Source organism: Galeopterus variegatus, unplaced genomic scaffold (assembly GCF_000696425.1).
Source record: "Galeopterus variegatus unplaced genomic scaffold, G_variegatus-3.0.2 Scaffold902, whole genome shotgun sequence".
Classification (NCBI taxonomy): Eukaryota; Metazoa; Chordata; class Mammalia; order Dermoptera; family Cynocephalidae; genus Galeopterus; species Galeopterus variegatus.
In genome coordinates, this window is record NW_007727013.1 from 622,859 (window position 1) to 636,697 (window position 13,839).

At 36.8% G+C, this 13,839-nt stretch overlaps 1 protein-coding gene across 1 annotated transcript in view; it reads right to left on the minus strand.

Moving 5' to 3' along the window:
- Nucleotides 1–7,736: 7,736 nt before the first annotated feature.
- The window catches only part of TNPO1 (transportin 1), a 94,944-nt gene continuing 88,841 nt past the window's right edge, over nt 7,737–13,839 (minus strand). The window contains exon 25 of the mRNA XM_008573320.1: nt 7,737–7,768. The gene's annotated coding sequence lies outside the window, so the exon portion shown is untranslated. The remainder of the gene's footprint in view (nt 7,769–13,839) is intronic.

A 13,839-nucleotide genomic window follows, 5' to 3' on the forward strand; every position in this document is an offset into this window, starting at 1 on the left:
TACTGTGTTGCTTGTTTGCTGGAAACACCCTTTGTGGTTTTCCTGTGCTGCTTTGAATTTATTTTTCTATTTCTTTGTGATTTCAATGGAATTTGGAGAAGAAGAAGGAAAGTGGAAGTTCTTCTCCTATTTCACGCCTTAACTTGCTTTCATTATAAGTCACTTCTTCTGTCTCAGAGGCTGATTCTCTACCCATGGCCAGTCGTTTTCCTGTAAACTCATTACATTATCCTGAATGATGGTTTGACTCACCAGGGCCACTGGCTGCTGAGAGGCTTCCAAGCAAACTTGGGTAGCCTGCTGGAGGATGTCTGCCTCTTCACCTGGGCTCCAGTTGGGGAGTATGCTGCTCTGTTCATGGAGGCCATGGCATACTGGCCAGAGAGTAGCAGCCCAGCAGGTGCTTGGGGTGGAGAACAGCTAGTGGCATGGGGCCAATAGTTTCCTAAGGTGGTCAGTAGCAGAAGGATCCAAGTGAGCATTTTTATTCCTACAGGTCAAATGAGAGGCTTTTCCATATTTATTCAGAACATAGTTGAAGGTAGTCAGCCCCAGATCTCCTCCAAGTGACTCTTTGGTTGATGCTACTTAGACCTCAACACTTGAAAGGCCCTCTCTGGTCAGGAGAAACTTTTATTTTAACCTGGACATATGGGAAGGTGGGCACAGAATAAAGTGAGTTTGACCCTGGGGTAGAATCCCCTTCAAGCCAACTTTGTGGCACGTGCTGTGCTAAGCCTTTTTACTTGAGTTAACTCATTTAATCTTCAGGACAATCCTCTAGGGTAGGTATTGTTATTATCCTTGGTTTACAGATACAGAAACTGAGACACAGAAAGTTCACTCAGCCTATAAGTTGTTGAGGCAAAAGTGAAACCCAAGAAGTCTTGTGACAGTTTGTTATTAGTGATGGTGGCTTCCAGGTAGGTGTGTGGGTAGGTATGTAATTGCTTTACCTCTAATGGAAAACTCCCAGAGTACTGTGAAACAATCAGGTAGCTGCAGTTCCCTAGGTACTTCCCAGGTGTGCAGGGGCACTGGTGGGCTCAGCAGACTATATCCCATCACATTAAAGAGGCAGAGTTATAGTCAGCCTATCTTCTTGTGACAGATTGTATTTTCCAAAAATGGGCAAAGCAACATGACTTTGATACTATTCCCCTTTAGAGGTGGGGTCCATGTTTTCTCCTTTTGATGCTGAGCAGGATTGTGACTACAGTGGAACTAGTGCTATGTGACATTTGAGGCTAGGTCATAAAAAGCAATGCAACATCTATATGGTTCTCTTGGGACATTTGATCTTGAAACCCAGCTGTCATGCTGTGAAGAAGCCTGCAGCCCATGGAGAAGTCCATACAGCCAGAAACAGAGGCCCAAGGCCCATATCCCCAGCCGAGCTCCAAGACTACAGCCAGCCCCAAGTTGCTAGTTACATGAATAAGAAATCTCAAAAGTGGATTCTCCAGACTCTATGCAAGCCACTCCAGCTAGTGAAACATAAAGCAAAGATGTGCTTCCCTTTTAAGCCCAGCCCAAATAGCAGATTCATAACCAAAATAAAGGATTGTTGTTGTTTTAAGCCATTAGGTTTTGGAGTGGTTTGTTACCATAGATACATTCCTGCATATTACCTGTTTGTCTCCATAAAATCCAAGCTTCAGTCTCATAGGTGGGACTTCCACTGAGGGTTCTGGTAGTCATCAAATTGCCCTCACAACTTTCACCAAATTGTTGAGCTGCTCCAGGAGAGGAAGAATATAAAGAATATATTTATAATCTTCTCCTGATTTCATTTTTTACCTTTAAATATTTAATCTATTTAGAATATATTTTAGATTAAGGCATGATACCAGGATTTAACTTTCTTATTTTTCTAGTTATCGCACAACTGTTTATTAAATTTCCCATCATTTTGTTATTGATTTAAAACAACACCTTTATTATAAGGTGGGTCCCTAAAAGCAATATTATCAAGGCAAAGGGGAGCATGAAATCAACCTACTACACAGAAGGGGACAGCAAGGAAACTTGCCAATTTTGACCTTCACACTCTTTTTAAAAATCTATTACTGCAAACTGGCACTTACATAAATTTGTAGCCTGAATTCATGCTGCTTTTTTTTAAAAAAAAACAAAAAACTCTCAAGCAGATAATGTATTTCAAAGTGGCCTGAGTAACCTTTATGCCAAATANTCCAGGAGAGGAAGAATATAAAGAATATATTTATAATCTTCTCCTGATTTCATTTTTTACCTTTAAATATTTAATCTATTTAGAATATATTTTAGATTAAGGCATGATACCAGGATTTAACTTTCTTATTTTTCTAGTTATCGCACAACTGTTTATTAAATTTCCCATCATTTTGTTATTGATTTAAAACAACACCTTTATTATAAGGTGGGTCCCTAAAAGCAATATTATCAAGGCAAAGGGGAGCATGAAATCAACCTACTACACAGAAGGGGACAGCAAGGAAACTTGCCAATTTTGACCTTCACACTCTTTTTAAAAATCTATTACTGCAAACTGGCACTTACATAAATTTGTAGCCTGAATTCATGCTGCTTTTTTTTTTAAAAAAAACCAAAAAACTCTCAAGCAGATAATGTATTTCAAAGTGGCCTGAGTAACCTTTATGCCAAATAAGTAGCAAACAAATCCTCTCTGTTCAATAATGATTTCAACCCATGCCTCAAAACTTTCCACAAAAGAAGTTCCAAGTAACATAAGATCATCTACTACGTTAAAAATCATAAAACACTAGGAAGCAGGCAACAAGAGATACCAGAATCAGACACACAAAGAATTCAGACATTAAAATCACCAGATACAGAGTATAAACAACCATGCTGAGTATGTTTAAAAAAGAGAGAGATTAAAAATAATAAGGAATAAGAGATCATAAAAAAAAAGAGATCAGATTTGAAAAATCATCAACTTTGAACTTTTAGCTCAATATAATAATTCAAACTTAAAACTCAATGGAAGGACCAAATGGAGAATTAAACAGAAGTAAAAACAGAATTAGTGAATTGAAAGATAAACATCCAGGGCCGGCCCTAAGAGATAAAAATATTAAAAAGATATTTAAAGCCATAGATGATAGACTGAGGTCTAACGAACATTTAGTGGTGTTCCAGAAAAAGACAAGAGAAGATTCAATACTTCAAAAGAGAACGAATAAAAATTATTAATAGGCATTAAACTTATATGCATAGCCAGTCCAATGTCTCCTAAGCAGTATAAATCAAAAATATTTCCACATTCATATCCATCATAGTAAAATTGTACCAAAGACACATAAAGATCTTAAAAACAGAGAAAAGCGGATCACCTATCTAAAAAAAAAAAGTAATTACACTGAAGATGGACTTCTCAATAGCAATCATTTAAGGCTCAAGAGAATGAAATAATATCTTTAATGTGCCAAGAGAAAATAAATATCAACCTAGAATTACCTACCCAGTGAAAATATCTTTCAAGAAAGGAAGGAATATTTAAAAACCCCAAAAATTCAGACAAGAAAAATAGTTTACTACAAACAAATCTTCACTAAAAAAATTCTAAAGTATGTATTTCAGGCATATAAAAAATGATTTTAGATGAAAAATTTGAGATAGAAGAAGAAATAAGGAAAGATAATATTAAATATATGGATAAATCTTAAAAAGCATAAATACATAGAATAAAATTAATGCATAATTTATGGATTTAAAAAAGAGACAGAACAAAAATACTATTTAATAATGGCACAAAAGTTAGAGAGAGTGGTGATTAGACTTAAAACATTCTAATGTCCTTGAATCATTCCCAAAAGAGAAAAGATACTGATTAATTTTAGACTTCATTGGGTGACATATTAAGAACGCATGCTAAAATAGCTGAGGTCATCATAAAAATTAAATTAAAGGTATAATTTGCAAACTAATAGCAAAAATGGGTTTAAAGAAAAAAAAGTTTAATCAATTCAAATAAAAGGCGAGGGAAAAAAAAAGAAAAAAAAAATACCACGAGATAGAAAGAAGACATAAATCCATACATAATAGCAATCATAATGCATGTAAATGGATTAAAACCTCTTCTAGTTAAAAAACAAAAATTGTCAGACTGGATTTAAAAAGCAAATCCAATTATACTTTTTAATTACTACTTTAAGTGATACATAAAAGATAAGGAAAGGTAGAAAAAGAAAGGATGGAAAATGTACATCAGGCAATATAAACCAAAAGAAAGCTGGTGTAATTAATAAATTTTTTTTACCAATTATCATTTTCTTATTAATTTGTGTTTATTATTATAATGATAAATTCAATTTCCTTGGAAATTATAATGACTCAATTTTTATACACCTAACAACATATCTTTGAGGTATATGATTCAAATATTGACAGAACTACAAAGAGAAATAGGAAAACCCACAATCATAGTCATAGATTTTAATATACTGCTCTCAGTAATTGACAGATCAAGCAATAGGCACAGCAGGCCCATGAACCCACCTGGAGTTATCTTCCAAGGTTCTGAATTGGAATAAACATACCTAGGAGTAGCAAACACATAGAAGCCTCAGCGGATCATCTGAATGCCAAACACATTCCTTCCTGCTCCCATTATTTAGCAGCAGTCCTACCTCCTGATAATCAGGCCTAATCACCCCTGCCAGTAAGATAAGTTCAGTGAGACTCATCCTGTGTTCCCTGTGGAAGCATCTCCCCTCTGGGAAACAAGAACTCTGGATACACAGAGCCTACAGTTGTAGGGACAGCAAACCCAAATTCCAAAAATAGATCACTGGGAGGAATGGTGTGTGTAGCAGCTTTGTGGATTCTACTCTATTGGGGCATACATTTTAGGAATTTCTGGGTGAAGCAGTGCCCATGAGCCAAGGGCAATGCTCAGGAGCACGATGCAGCTGCGGGCTGTTATCAGCCTATGTTCCAGCAACTGTGGGATGGATAGCAGACTGTCTTTGTGAAGAGGATCTGGATGGGCACCAACAACTGTCTACTATAATGACTGACCACTGAGTATGGCTTTAGAAAAGGTTCACCTCACTAAAGAACTCTAACAAACTGAAGCACCAGCTGAGTAAGAACATGGAATAAGCAGAGTATGAAGGATGTTATAAATATTAACTAGTGCCCACTAACTAGTCACAGAAAAGAAAAAAGGACTGTAACAGCCACTTATGGTCTCTTCCTTGCTTTGTTATTGACATAATATAGATATAAAAACGATTTTTTCCCTCTCCCTTTCTGCTTATCTATACAAGATAAATCAGTGGTAATTTTATTGATTTTTTTGGCAGCTGGCTGGTACAGGGGTTAAACCCTGGACCTTGATGTTAGTGGGACCATGCTCTAACCAACTGAGCTAACCAGCCAACTCTGTGGTAATTTTAAATCTTAATCCTTAGGATGCAAGATACCAAGGTACAATTGATACCAGGAATTTTTTTAAAAATTGACTTTTCTCTGTTCACTCTAGATCTTTGAACCCCTCTCTGCAACAAATAAGCGCCCTGGAGACTCTGAAGTCTTATGGGCAGGAGAAGGAAGGCAGGGGGGAAGAAGGCGGTAGAAGAGAGGATTAACCGTCCCCACACACTTAATATTATGAAATTTTAACCTGACAAATATGTAAAGCCAAAATTCTTTAAAATTCATTTATTCTTACTGATATAAATGGTGGGAAAGGAAAAACCTTATTTATAACAGAATGCCAATTACAAAATGTAGAAAAAAATAATTTGGCAACCCACGTAGTGATAATTTACTCGGGCAAGAATAATCAATAAATGCTAAAACTACTGGAAGTGTAACAAGAAACAGGGTATTTGCATAATTTCAAAGTGTCAGTACAGAAGATACTTATAAAACAATTGGCATATCCTCTTCAAAAATGTCAATGTCACAAAAAACAATGACTGAGGAACTGCTATAAATTTATTGTGTCCCCCCCAAAATTCATGTGTTCGAAACTTGGTTCCCGTTGTAAGTGTTAAGAGGGTGAGAAATCCAATTATTGTATTTGAAAGGTGGGGCTTTTAAGAGACGACTGGATTGTGCCCTGGTAAATCAATAATGGGTAATCATGGGGGTAGACTGGTGACTTTATAAGGAGAGCACATGAAAGCGCTCTTGCCATTCTTGCCATGTGATATACCCTGTGTTGCCACAAGACTATGCAGGAAGTCCTCACCAAGAAGGCCCTCACCAGACGTGCCTCGTGGACTACAGACTTCCCAGTCTCCAAAACTCTAAGAAATAAATTTTGTTTCCTTATAAAATTATCCACCTTTAGGTATTCTAAGTGACAGCAAATGGACTAATATAGGAACCTTTCCAGATTAAACAGACAAAGCCACCTGAATATAATGAGTGACCTGGGAATTTACTTTTGTTATAAGTGACATTATTAGAACAATTAGTAAAATTCAAAAAGGTCACAAATCAGATATTAATTTTCACCAGTTTTCTGTGATTATGTAAGAGAATTATTTTAGGACATACACTTAAGTATTGATAGAAGGACATCTGCAATCTAAGATGGTTCAGGAAAAGAATTTTAGTTACCTATTTCTCTATTGCAAATTACCCCAAAACTTAGAGGCTTAAAACAATAATATTGTACCCAATATTTTTCCAAGTGAATACCTTATGTTCACACAAAAACCTGTATGTGAAGGTTTACAGCAGCTTTATTCACAATTTCCAAACATTGGAAACAATCAGGATGTTCTTCAACAAGTGAAAGGATAAAGTGTAGTATAGCTATACAATGGGAATATGCTTAGCAGTAAAAAGGAATGAGCCATTGATTCATGCAACATGGATGAATCTTAAATAGATTTTGCTAAGTGAAAGAACCCAGACTCAAAGGCCTTATACTGTATAATTCCATTTATATGACATTACTGAAAAGGCAAAACTATAATGATGGAAAACAGCTCAGTGGTTGCCAAGGACTGGGGGAAGGGAGAGAGGCTGACTACAAAGGGGCTGCATGGGGGAATATTTTAAGATGATGGAGCTATTGTGTACGGTTCTGGGATAATTCTCATTTGTCAAAATAGACTTTTACTGTATACAGATTTAAAAAATCAATCAGGAAGTTGGGGGATGTGAGAATCCAAGTATGAAATGTAGATTGAGACAAGTGAATTTAACTGTATTACAACTATATGTTATAACCTTACTGAGGAAGTGGTAATAAAAGAAGCTGACTTAAGTAACCTGGGAAAATGGTGTTATGATTAGAGACCGTAAGGCTAAAGACAAAAGAACTGTATATAAACACTGTACTCTAGTTGGTAAATTTCTCACCGTGGTGTAATTCTGACATGTTTAGTAGGGTAGAACAAATAAGTAAATACACTGAAGATAATTAAAGCCAGGTTTATTACTTTCAGAAATAAGAGAAATAAGTTATACATAAGCAAAGTGAGGGGCAGGGGAGAAGGGAACAGACTAGAATGAATTAGAGTTGAAGACATGAATATAAAGTTATGTTTATTTTATATAGTAATACAAAAATATGTTATGTGGGTATACATGGCTAATATACATACGTTTATCTTCTTGCCCTGTCCACTGAGAACAGTGGCAGTGCAGTCAGTACACAGAACACCCAGATCTTGGTTTCTGAATGCCATTCTCCAATAAAAGGAACCAGGGCTTCTTGGAGAAATAGATGCTTCCAGAGCTGGGGCAGGAAACATACATGATGAGCCTGGAACATCCTGTAGTGCCAGAAAGTAAAGTGCTAAAAAATAAAAAAATAAAAAAAAGAAAGGATGGGGACATGTGAAAAGTACACAGAAACCCACCTGAAACTGTTCCCAATGGTCCAAGCCAGCCAATTTGAGCAACAAAATGTTAGATGATAACCCAAATGATAAAACAAATATCCATGAGTCCATACTGATATAAATGACTGACAAATAAGGAAGAAGGGTCACATCTTTAAAGAGGAATTCTAAATATATGTAGATACTCCCCCTTCCAGGCGGTGGTTTGATTCCCATCCTCTTGAGTGTGGAACTGACTTAATGACTTGCTTTCAAAGAATGGAGTATGGAAGGAAAAAAGTAGTAACTTTAGTACTGAGAAACCTGGCAGACATCACCTTAAAGTGATCATAGTTAGCACCACCAGTGTAGAGTGATGTTGATATCATATATTCCCTGTTGCGATGCAATGAGAACACTCCACCTCTGTAGTTTTCTTGCAAAAACCCCATAACCCCAATTTAACAACGAGAAAACATCAGAGAATACAAATTGAGATGTATTCTACAAAATACCTGACAAATACTCTTCAAAACTGTCAAGGTCATGAAAACAACTTGAGACTGAGAAACCGTCACAGATTGGACACTGATGACTAAACTCCTCATGGGGAAGACATGATGATTAAGTGCTATGCAGAAAAACAGAACAGGGAAATATGACTGAAAATTACTTTTAGGTTAGACTGGGTGATGAGGAAAGGCCCTTGTGGGGAGGTGACATTCAACCTAAAATATGAGTGACCAAAAGGAGGTAGCCAGGCAAATAAAAAGGGAAGAACAGTTCATAAAAAACAGATGGCACAAAGACCTTAAGTCTCTCCTCACTATGTTTGAGAAACAGGGAGACAGGAGTCAATGTGGCAGGAGCTAACACACACAGATTCTAAATGGTAGGGGGAAAGTCTTGGGTAAATTGAAATTTATATAGGCTGTCTTTTATGTTTCCTTAGAAGCTTTCTGAGATATCCATGAGTCTTCCTAAACTATTTAGTAAAAATTTTTTTCTGGGACCTTTATTCAATGTTAAATACAAAGCTACAGAAATTTAACTTTCAACCACAAATGATAAAATAGAATGTTATAGGTAGGAAATGGATTACTCAAAAACAGTAATAAACTTTATTAATACAAACCACCCTACCATTTAAATTATATATTGGTTTCCAGTACATAGAAAAATTTCAAACAGCCATCTCCTTTTTACCAGATTTGCAAATGAGATCAAGTGGTAGCTTTAGAAGATTAGAAAAAATTAACAATGTGAAATAAAACTTTCCTCTAAGAATACAATGATATAACTGGAATTGCAATTCCCAGCAGGAAACCAGAGAAGATGGCTCAGTACAACCCCTTGCCCAGCAAGACAGAAAAATGAATGTTAAATAACTCCACTTGGCTGGTTGCCAAGGAACACTGAGGAGCTTTTGTCTTTCTTGATCATCTCTAACTTGGGATCATGGCAATTCATTCCTTTGGTTGATGAACTGTAAGAATTAACTAAATGAGATAATGGGGCAAGAACTGGTGACACCCTGTTCCTCCATGAACCATGAGTGATTCTTAACACGTCTCTCATTTCTTTCCCACTCCAATCTCTTAAACAAATCAGAAAGTGAGGAAATGCTCTCTTGACTACCAATCACTGGGACTTCACTGGGTGTGCAGTCTTGACCACCATCACTGGGACTGGTACGTTGTGGCATAGCAAGCCCCACAATCAGACGAGAACAAGTGACCATAAACAGACATATTATATCAGGCCTTTGGACAATAATTGTATCATTGTGAGACCTGATCTCTGTTGTTGACAGTTTACCTACAAATGAGTGGCAGTATTGTATAGTACTTTTGTTAAAGCATGAGCTCTGGAGCCAGACTGACAACTACTAGGTTCAAACACTGGCTCTACAACATATGATGTTTGCTTCTCTGTGAAACAGGAATAATAGAATTTATCTCAGAGCCTGTCAAGATTAAATGAGTTAATACACATAAAGAACTTAGACACTATCCTCATTCATTCAACAAATATTTATTATCTACTTTGTTTCAGGAATTGTTTAGAGCACTGCAGACACTTGAGCAAACAAAATACACAAAGCCCCTGCTCTCTTATGAAGTTTACATGTTAACTATTTAGTCATTGTTGTCATAAGGGAATTTCAGGTTCTAAGAACTCGTTAAATCCATAAACAAGAAGCAAGGCATCACCTGAATGCCTATTAGAAATGCACAATTTCAAGCCCCATTCAGACTTAATGAATCAGGATATGCATCTTAAGATTCTCAGGGGTTACCTATGTAAATTAAAGTTTGAGATACTCTGCCAAGACCATAAACTCCACATTTGGACTGAAGGAAACATCTTGAAGGTTCCCCGCCCCCCCCACGGGTGAATAGCATGAATTTAAAAACCACCCTAAAGAAAAAAATTTTAAAGATTATTTTCATGTAAATATGCCATGTTTAGGTAAGTGAGCTTAAGGGGTGGAAATATGCTCATTGTATGTAAATGCCATTTGTTAGTACAAAATACTGTACAAACATTTGCGGTTTAATCTAGGTAAATGGCTCCCTCTAGTGGAAATATTTTGGTTTGTACACCACTGGGAATAGCTTACTAGAGTCCTCAGCAGATCTCAAGAAAATGTGCATGCTTACAATTGACAAAGGATGACGTTTAACAAAAAGACATGTTTGTAAAATCCTAGCACACACAGAAGAAAAGGTTTAGTAACCCTCAATTCCTTCTTTTTCACATATAGAGTGAGACTTTGAATAAGAGCTAAATTTTTTAAAGTCTAAGCTGTGATAAGGAAGGTGTTGAGAAGACAGCATCTTAGATATACTTTTCTATTTGGGAAAATGTGCCTTCAATGTGAAAAAGTAATGTACTTAAGGGAGTTTATCAGCTAAGATGCCAGAAATGCAAATACAGAAGTTGCATGTCTTTTAGCACAAATTTAATCTGTCAACTATTCATATCCTTTGCCTATTTTTCTATTGAGTTGTCTCACTGACTTGTAGATCTTCGTAACTTAAAAAAATCAACCGTTTACTGTGAGAGGAGCTGCCAGGTTTCCCCGAACTTTTTTGACTCTGTCATACAGAACTTTTAATTTAGTTTTTTTTTGAATCAACTTGTTATTTCAAGACATCTGGGTTTTGTCTACCTATAAATGCCTATCCCACACTAAGATAGCTTTGTTGCTTTTTTAATTTAAAGTTTAATATAGTTGAATTCCTTGAGCCATCTAGAATTCTGACGCGAGGTAGAAATCCAACTTTCTTTGCAAATGTCTATCCAGTTTTCCAACACTTGTTAAATAGTCCATCTTTTTTCACTGATTTAAATTAAGCGCCATACACTAGTTTCATGTGTTATTTTGATCTTTCTGGACTTAGTTCTTTTAAACTCCTGTTCATGTATCAGTAGCTTTAATTCCTGTAGCCATAGTTTTTACAAATATCAGACTGAAGGGTTTGGATTCCTGCACTGGCCAGTCAACGCCCCCTCCCCCACCCCCCCATTACTTTAAAATTTTTCTGGCTTATTTTACTGTTTCATATGAACTATAAAACTTGTTGCTAATCTTTCTGGGTTAAGTGTTTACTTTTAAATTTAGATACTAAAGACTGGTAACCATTTAGGGAATTAATCTATCTCAGGCCCCTCTGGCTTGCTCACTCTTCACAAACTTTCAAATTTCAACAATTCAGTTTTTAGGAAAACAAAGCCACATAACTTGGCTTTCAGGAAAATAGAAGCCCAAGGTCTCCAGAAACCCCTGGAGGGAGATAGCCCTCATTTTGATTCCGCTATAGCTATACAAAAATCTGCCAAAATCAATTACTTCCATGTTGTTAAATGCAAAACCAACCTTCGGTCTTCTTACTTGATCTATATATCAGAACACCATGCTCCTCTGGTTTTCTTCACTTAATTCTTAGACTTTAATGTTGGTAGTGTTTCAGATTTGGTCCCTGCCCTCTTTCATTTTCTCCAGTCCTCAGATGTTCTTCAGTTTCATGATTTGAAACACCATTTATATAACAACTTAGTTTTCCATCTTAAGCCAGATTATCTCCCCTTAACTCCAACTGCCTACTCTACTTCTCATGGATGTTTCAAACCAAATGTCAAATCTTTCCTATCCCTGTTAATGGCAATTCCATCCTTCCAGCTGCTCATCAGTTCAAGTCTTAAGAGCCATCCATGATTCTTCTCTCACAACCCATTTCCAGTATATTGGCAAATCTAGTTGATTCCTCCTTAAAACATCAATATCCAACCACTTTTCACTTTCCCTAACCACCCTGATTCAAGCCATCAATAACTCTCCCCTGATCATGATAGCATCCCTAAAGTGGTCTTCCTGCTTTCACCCTTGCACCACTGTCTATGCTCAGTCACTCATGTCTCTTTTCTACCCCTAAACTCTACCACGATCCCTAACATATTCAAGTATAAAACTGACCACCTGATCTTCAGTTACCTCTTAAATCTAACCTACTACTCTTCTCCCTTGCTCTGAGAACTCAAGCTATACACCCTCTCATTTGCAATAAACACATTACCAGTCTCAGGGCATTTATCCCTCATTGTTCTTTTTACCTAAATTACTCTCCCCTAGACACCCACAAGCTCATTCCTTCAGGTTTTTGCTCAAATACCCTTTCAGACCCTCCTCTATCTCCCCTTATCCCATGTGGAATAGCAAGCCTCGCCCACCATCACCATCTCCCATTTCTTGCTCTTCCTGCTGACACTTGCCAGCATGTAACACTATTTTACTTAACTGTCTCCCTACAATACAATGTAAGTTCCATGAGACCAGGAACAGTGCCTGCAATATAAGACTAAGATAACCATAAAATATGTAACAGAAAAACATACAGATCTCGTATATAAAATTTCCTAAATGTAAAGTTAGAAAATCATGCTATTAAATCACAACTTACAACACACATGATAATACCAGTGGAAGTTGCTGCTGGGTATGAAAATTAGTACAACTTAACCGAAGGGTAAAACTTGACTCTAACCACCACGTTTTGATCTGGGAATTCCACTAAGAAATCACTGTAGATGTATACGACTTTTTAAGCATGAGGTCATGCGTCACTTCATTTCTAAGAGTGAAAAAACAGAAATAACTTCTGAATGTCAAACAATAGTAAGAGAGTTGCACAAACTATGCATAGACTTCTATGTAGCTATATCAACATATATTTACTAACCACCAATCTGCAAACAATATAGCAACCAAAACCAATGTGTGAATTCACTATATACTCATATGTGAATAGAAATAGTAACAGTAGTTATATAACTGAGTAGTTGCATTGAAAATCCACTTAAGGGGCCGGCCTGTGGCTCACTCGGGAGAGTGCGGTGTTCGTAGAGTGCGGTGCTGATAACACCAAGGCCACGGGTTCGGATCCCATATAGGGATGGCTGGTTTGCTCACTGGGTGAGCGTGGTGCTGACAACACCAAGTCAAGGGTTAAGATCCCCTTACCAGTCATCTTTAAAAAAAAAAAAAAAGAAAATCCACTTAAAATTGTTCACTGTTCTTGTTACCTGTTTAATGAAGTTCTTCAAAAAGCAACATGAAGTTTGAAAACGAATACTTTGAATTGTCAGAGTAAGATTGCTATAACATGCACAGAAATAAATTATTAATGACTGGCACAAAAACCTAAAGGATTTTTTTTTTTGGATAGCAATTCTCTGTATCATCATTGCCAATGGCAAATTTCTAATCTGTGCTTTGTAAATTTTGTCTATGAACACTGGAGATGTCTCAGGAGGTTCTAACTTTTACATCAAGTTAACACATGACTCAGATTAAGGATTACAAAATGATAGCCATAGGTTCTTCAATTTCCAAATCCAACTGTATAGTGCAGAAAAAATCCAAACTCAGGAGTTGTGCAGTCGCAACTGCTACTTAAGAATCATATGATGGGCCGGCCCGGTGGCGCACTGGATAGTGCGCCGCTTGGGAAGTGCGGCGGCGCTCCCGTCCGAGGGTTCGGAT